The sequence below is a fragment of the Vidua macroura genome, chromosome Z (assembly GCF_024509145.1).
Source record: "Vidua macroura isolate BioBank_ID:100142 chromosome Z, ASM2450914v1, whole genome shotgun sequence".
Classification (NCBI taxonomy): Eukaryota; Metazoa; Chordata; class Aves; order Passeriformes; family Viduidae; genus Vidua; species Vidua macroura.
In genome coordinates, this window is record NC_071611.1 from 11337204 (window position 1) to 11344530 (window position 7327).

Sequence of the window (7327 nt, forward strand, 5' to 3'; positions counted from 1 at the left end):
AAGAGACATATGTCTCTCTTGCAGTCCCTCAGGATCCCTTGGAAACGCCCAGATGAGGATTGTTAAATAATTAGTAATTACTCTTGCCATGACAGCCGGACATCTGCAGTCTCAGTAGCTGTAAATGTCTTCTGTGAAACTCCCTTTCAGTAGAGTGCGTGTTTAAAATCTTTATTTTTGTCACAGCATCTTAAAATGCATATAGATTTCTCCCTTGGCCTGCATCACCTGTAATTGGGTAACATGCACATGATAACTCCAGACATAGGGTGTTTTTTCTATACTTTTCATGTACATGTTCCCAAGTACACAACCTGCTATAGTAGAGCTCAGCACTTCTGAGTCATCAAAAAGTAATCTCTGAAAACAAAGAAAACCAGCCTCAAGAATGTTCACATGAACTTGGTTTAATTTGTACCGTCAATGGTTGTTGTTGGGGTTTTATTGTTAATGTTGTTGTTGCTGCTGCTGCTATTATCATCGTCATCATCATCATCATTATTAGAGTAATTTTTAGTATATTCAGACAACGATGAGACGGACAATTTTTCTGAGTGCCATCTTGATCATTGTTGCAGCCTATCCCCTTGGGCTGCAATTCTCTGAGACTTGAAAAACAAATAGCCTGAGATTGCTCAGCACATGGTCCTTCATGAAATAATACTATACAGTTGTGCTTGGGAGGTGATTATCCACTTTGTTCTTTTCTTCCTTTCTGCATAACTTTAGGATAATTTCCTGCCAGAGGTCCTGGTTTTCTTTATAATAAGTCATAAGTTGCTTGTTTGACTGTGTGCTAAAATTAAATGCATCTTTGTACTTGGGGCAAGACCTGGGTATGTTCTCTAGGTCAAATTACAGTTTGAAAAATTACATCCTACTTTCTGAAATGCCAGCCATACATTCAGCTGGATATTAGTACTTACCACTTTTCAGCTTACAATATTGCAAGTTTTTAAGCAGCTGCTGCTCTCCACTCTCCCTCCCCTCCAGGTGGCTGCACTTTACTGATGGGTAAAGTGATTTTTGTTTAGAGAAAAAGCAGCTTTTATAGTTTGTAAATGGTTTTAGGGTCCTTTGGGAGGAAAAGCATGGTGCAGGAATGTAAGCTATTCTGATTTTTGTTAAGAGAGGGGTACAAAACCCCGTGGGAATTACACCAAAACGAAACTCCTGTAAAAATCTCCAGGTGTGCAATCTCACAGAGTAGGAACACTGGGCCAATGAAATGATCACTTGTGGATTTAACTGAAAGCTCTGAAGAAAAGCAAAAAAGTTGTTAACAACATTTACATCATGGAGGGAGAATGACGGAGAAAATGGTTGATACATAAAAGGTCCTTCTCTTAAATGTGTTTACAAAATCAGGAAACTTGTATGAAGTGCTAATGATATCACAAGAAACAATCCCACTTCACTGTCAGAAGCCAGTTTTCTGTGAGCTCAAGTGGACCGCACTATGCCTGTGACCCAGAATGGATCCATTAAATTGTGATCCACAGGGATTTGTTGTGCAAAGGATGTTAATCAAAGTCTGATTAACTATGCATGCAAACACAGACAACCCCCACGGCTTCTGGCTTTAAAGCCTAAGCTTTAAACTCAGCCCAGCAGCACTGGAGAGCTTTAAATCCTGTCAACAGCACTCTGAAGAGTCCCTCTGAGATACAGCCAAGATGCACTCGGTGCACTGGGAACATTAACAAATGGGAACTAGACTGTCCCTTCAGTACAAAATGTTTTCTTCAGCTAAAAAGAAAAAAAAAGTAGTAAAAAGAAGTGATCTGAAATTCGAACAAACTTGTTAGGTTTTAATCTGTGAGCTCATGTAATTTTTTCCATGCTTTCCTTAGAGAGAATTATTCCACAATTTAAATAAAAAGTTCAATTTTCTTGTAAAAATATTGACATCGACAACACAATCCAGAATCCTCCCACAAGCCCCCTCTGGCCGCCCTGTGGCTGGCAGGACCGGCATTGCTGTGGCGAGGGCCCGCCAGCACCCTGGGGACAGCGGGATGCTCACTGCACGGAGGCACACCAGACTCCCAGTCTGCTGCCACAGGATGGGAACAGCACAGCCTGAAGCCCTGCCTTGCCACCCCAAGGCCCACAGAGTGGATCACATTTTGCATGTCTTCAGCAGGGTCACAGTGCAGAGACTTTGAGCGGGTCAGATTTAACAGGGGAACTTACTGGTGGGATTTGGAAAGGATTTAAATTACTGCTGTACAGCTACCAGGCCATTTTCAAGACTGAATGCACACTGTTTTTTTCTGATACATTTGTGTGGGTCTGCTGGAAGTGCATTGGCACACTGTCCCTTAAAGGCATCTGCCTCAAGCCCATATGAGAATTAGCTCTGGTTAATGCTCCAGATCTGCAGGTTACTACTCCTGCAGGTGAGATGGGTCCAGATGATCTAACCTGCTTCTCAGCTGCCACCATTCCCAGTCCAGCTGTTTGTGTTCACTGCAATAAGCTCTTTAATTGGGTTGGCAGGGATGCAGTGGGATGTGAACCACAGTGGCTCACACTGCTCACTCTGCTCTGCTGCAGCAGGAATTGTAGCAGGCAGGTGAGATACGTCCTGCCACTGCAAAATCAGGCAAGGGAGCATCACCAGGGCACAGCAGGGATTGGCAGGGCAGAGCCTGTCTCAAAGGCAGTCGCTGATCAGTGCAATACTTATAAGCAACTCAAACTAGAGATGTAAACGCAAAAAAGAGAACTGACAAGATCAATCCCGCTCTCGTGACAGGCTTTCACATGTGTGACTGAATGTGCCTTCAAGGCAACTTTTAGGCAGCTCAGTGGAGTTGAAAGCAATCATTTGAGAGTAGTTTAGGGAGCAAGTGCAGCTAGCAAGAAATTTGGCAAATTTGCAAGGAGATATGCACAGCAGGAAAGCAAATGCTGTTCATCAGGATGTATGAGGTTTAGAAGTATTATTTATTAACCGTACAAGGCCAGGTTAAGGGTGGGAAGTGAAAGCTAATTACCTGTTTTGACTTAGTCTTAGCAAAGCTTGTACAGGCTGCAGACCTTCTGTTTTGTTACTGCTCCCTGGAGCTTTCTGGGTCTCACACCAGCCAGGTACTGCTGGAATATGCCCTTGTATTGAAGTAATATTGACCCATCCTCTAAAGGCCCCTTGTGTCAGAGGATGCATGAAAGAAGGAAATGAAACTTAAACAACTTTCATATCTGCAGGGAATTTCCACACCATCTGGGTTCCTGGGAAAGCTCTCAAAAAAGACTGCCACTATCTGAGCAGTAGCAGCAGTACACTGACTTTGTACTGGGCAGATGCTCTCTGAATTTCGATTGAAGAAAACACAACTTTGACAGAAAAAAAAACAAAAAAGAAAAGAAAAAAAAGTTGTCAAAACTTTTAACTACAAGTTGTCAAAACTTTGACTGCTAGTTGTCAAAACTACCAACTACAGTTGGTAGTTTATCAAAATTTGTTCTTGGCAATGGTGCTGTTCTTTATGTCCTCTACAAAGACTGGATTTGATTTGGCATGAGGAGACAAAGCTAATCAGGATCACATTAGCCAGGAACTAAGCCTAGTTACATTACTCCAGATGAGAGTTCTTTTTGCTACACATAGATCAACTTTAGGTTGACAATTCATTGGTCCAAGCTGAATATGTTAAACAGTGAAAGGAAGAGAATAATGAGAAATTTTACACACACAGAAGCACTGGCTCTAAGTTCCTGGCAGCAATTTCAAATTTTTTTTTTAAGAGGCATTTTATCACAAAATAATTTTAAAGTAAAGGTGTTGTGAAAGTATTTGTGCTGCAGTGGTAGCACAGTCTTGCCCAGGCATTACAGCTGAATTCTTCTAACACTCAGAGCTGCTTGCAGCATCCTGGGTTCCCTCTGGCATGTAGGAGATCACTAGGAGAGGAACCTTCATGGTGTCTGGGATGGGAACAAAGCAGAATTGACAGCAAAGGGCTGGTCCATGGAATTGGTACTGTTGCTGGTGGCCAAATGCTAGCCAGTGCACGCCTTTGCCCCTCTCTGCCCAAAATGCTTGTTTATCAAACAGGGACTGTAGTATTTCTGTATCATGTAGAAGCCTTGCAGATGTAAGTGAACAAATTTTTCAGAAGGACCCATGAGGGTATTAGAAAAACACTGCCAGTCTTATGAAATGTCACATGCCTTTCCAGCCAGCACAGACTTGCAGGAAGCCAGTGGTCTGCAAACCCTCCTGCCAGCCGCTGTTCCATCTGATGCAAATGCTCCTGCTGCCAGTCAGGTGGCATGGCCACCTTGTCCTCCCCCGCTGTGTGTGGTGGCCATGTCCTCCTTGTTTAGGGTGGTGTATAAACAATGAACAATAGTTCCACTCACCAATAGGTGAGTTGGTCATAAATTAAGCAAACTACATTAAAATTGATTTTGGATTATGGGGGAAAATTAAGTTATGAGGTGTTACAGTTGCAAACATTTTGTTTTATATGTTAGTTCCAAGAAGAAAAATATTATGCTAAATAAAAAAGAGTGTCAACCAATCGGCTCTCCTGATGCCTGTCCCTTCCTCCAGCAGTAATAGTCCCATCGTGCTGTTTTACAAGGCAGAAAGCCAGTCAGCAAGTGGAGGAACTACCAGAATAAAGTTCTCCTGGTTTATGCCAGGGAGGGAACCAAATTATGGCCTTGTAAAACAGTGTGATAGTGCTATTAGTGTGCGGGTGCTACAAACTGCTTAAAATAGTGTTTTGAAGAAGTTTTTCAAAATATTCTCAGGAGCTGCTCAGGAGAGAGAGTCTGTGATGCCGAGTCATGTAAAGCAAGGAGGAGACCTCAGAGAATGTGTGTCTGCTCAGGAAAGGTATTTGTAAGCCAGGACCCAGTGCAATACTGCATTCCTTGTTGAAGGCCAGACCAGGTTCAGGCTTGCCAACAATTCCTGTGGGATTTTCAGTCCTTTCTCATCCCTTGGCATAACAGACATTTTACAAGAATAACTGTTATCTCAATTTTTTAAAAATTAACTAGGGTGTCAAGAGCAAGGACCTTTTAACTGTTTTTGATCACTGATGCAAAATGTCCCATCTTGCCTTTTGTAGGCTGCCCAGGTCTCCCTGCAACATTAATGTTGAAAGGAAACATACTAAAATGCAAACAATGATAAAAGCAGACATAAGCTCCCTAGCCCAGAGATAAAAAAGGATAGTTTAGCATAAACCTCAAGAGCAACATCTAAAACTAACTAGGTGGGAAGCAAAGCAATGATAGCTCAGAGGATTTCTAATCAAAGCCTTCTTGGAGGAAAAATGAAGTCTCAATCAAAAAAAAAAAAAAAGTCTGCTTGCAGCAGAAAATGTTAAATTTCCATTAGAAATAATGTAAATGTCTGCCTGACAAACCAAAACATGTGAGTCAACAGGATGTAATCCCATTTTGGTAGTGCTGTTGATGAATTCTGAAATGCAGTCGTCTCATAGCTCATGAGACAGGACCATGCCATGTTCAGTCCCCTGTGACACACTACAGCCAGGGAGATTTTTAGGGCTTACACTGTGTCTTGAAAGAGAAGGAGAGAAAACACAGGTCATAGAGAAAGCCCATGTTCAGGAAAGAAATCCTTGCTAGCATTAGCAGATCAGTGGAAAATGTAGAGCATAAGCATGGCAGCTCACCAAACCTCAGGCAGAGACCTGCAAATGACACTCAGGTACTCTGTGAAATGCAGCAAACACACACACTGCTCCAAAGCCCGGAGGCTGGGGACAAGACAGACTGAATCTCTGTAGTTTATAAATCAGCATTAACTTATTTCTTTAATCTTTGAAAGATGTGGCTTGCAAAGAAGCTAAAACATATTAAAAAACAAATATCAATACTTATACATGGAATGTGCACTTGCATCCATGACTTATGCATTTGTAGGCAAGAAAAACAGAGCAGAATGGAACTGAAGTAGAGGAGAAGGCAGGTTTAACTTGTTTAATATTTGTAAATATACTAGAGAGGAAATCTCATTGATTTAATTCTAGGCTCTGCTTGTTTGTTGCCTCTAGTAAATTAAATTCCCAGATAAAATTACCAATGGGCATATCTGAGACTTTTTAAAATAACTTCAGTGCATAAGAAATCTGGCAGACCTTCAAATAAAACAAACTATACACAAGTAAACCTATTCCTTTTAGTACCAACTACAGATGATGATAGGGAAAGCAAAGCTCTGACACTTAAAAGCTCAGCAATATTGTTCAAAAAGAAGACATAAACAAGTGTTTACATTGTCCAAAAAAGGGTAAGAATGAAATAAGAAGCAGGATTTTGTTCAAGGCTTCAATGTAATTATATATTTTATATCTCTTTCAATGCAACACTTTGTTTAAGCATGGGAATGTTCTAGCAGACTTACAACAATATTTCCATACTGTACATTTATTGTAGCTGCTCATTAAGTCGAGCACATGAAGTCATGTGGAAAAAAGAGGGATTTAAGACATAACATTTGCAGGATGCAAACATGGGAAGTGAAGATTTTTTCATCAAACTCTGGTTCACTCAGTCAAAGCAAAATTCCAATGAGCATGCAGAGGCAAGCTAAAGGGAGGGAGACTGCTATCAATTTGAATATGATTTTACATTCAATTAGCAAATTACAGCTCTTGCCAGGCTGGTTGTGGTATATTTATGTGGTGCTATTCATATGAAAAAAAAAAACATAATAAGTAGCAAAACTCTAAAAGTTTTAAAATATAGTAATCAAAAGAAGCATTAATGCAACCAATCTTAATAATTAACGAAGTGCTGTTATTCTCATGCTAACAATAATCCTTGTAGAGACTCCATATTAAAGGTCTCTGAAAAAAATTGTAAACCACAATGTAATTAAGCAACAACAACAAAAAATATTTGGGGTGTGAAGGAAGTTTTGGTGTGTGTTTTCCTCTTGCTTTGTTGTCCAGTTGTACTACATTTGCATTGCCACTGCTGAATTTTGAATCTGTTCATTGCACACAGCTGTATTTCACAAGTTAACTAGACATGAAAGCTGTGCTGCTCATTGTCCTCCTTCCCCTAAGCAGTTTCCATTTCCCCTTTGCAGAGGAAGTGGAGCTCAAGTCCAGTGAGTGGGCACAGAAGGAGGGCAGCACAACCAGTTCCTCCACCGTGAGAATGGCAGCTTCTCCCCAGGCCAGCCAGAAATTTGCCCTCTGCAAATGCTATTCTAAGCTGGGGACCAACAAAGCAAGCTTTAGCCAGGTAAAGTATCACAGGGTTTGAGGAGGGGCAGGAAGAAAGGCAAACTGTGGGAACTATATAATTATGTGTGTATATACGCTAATGT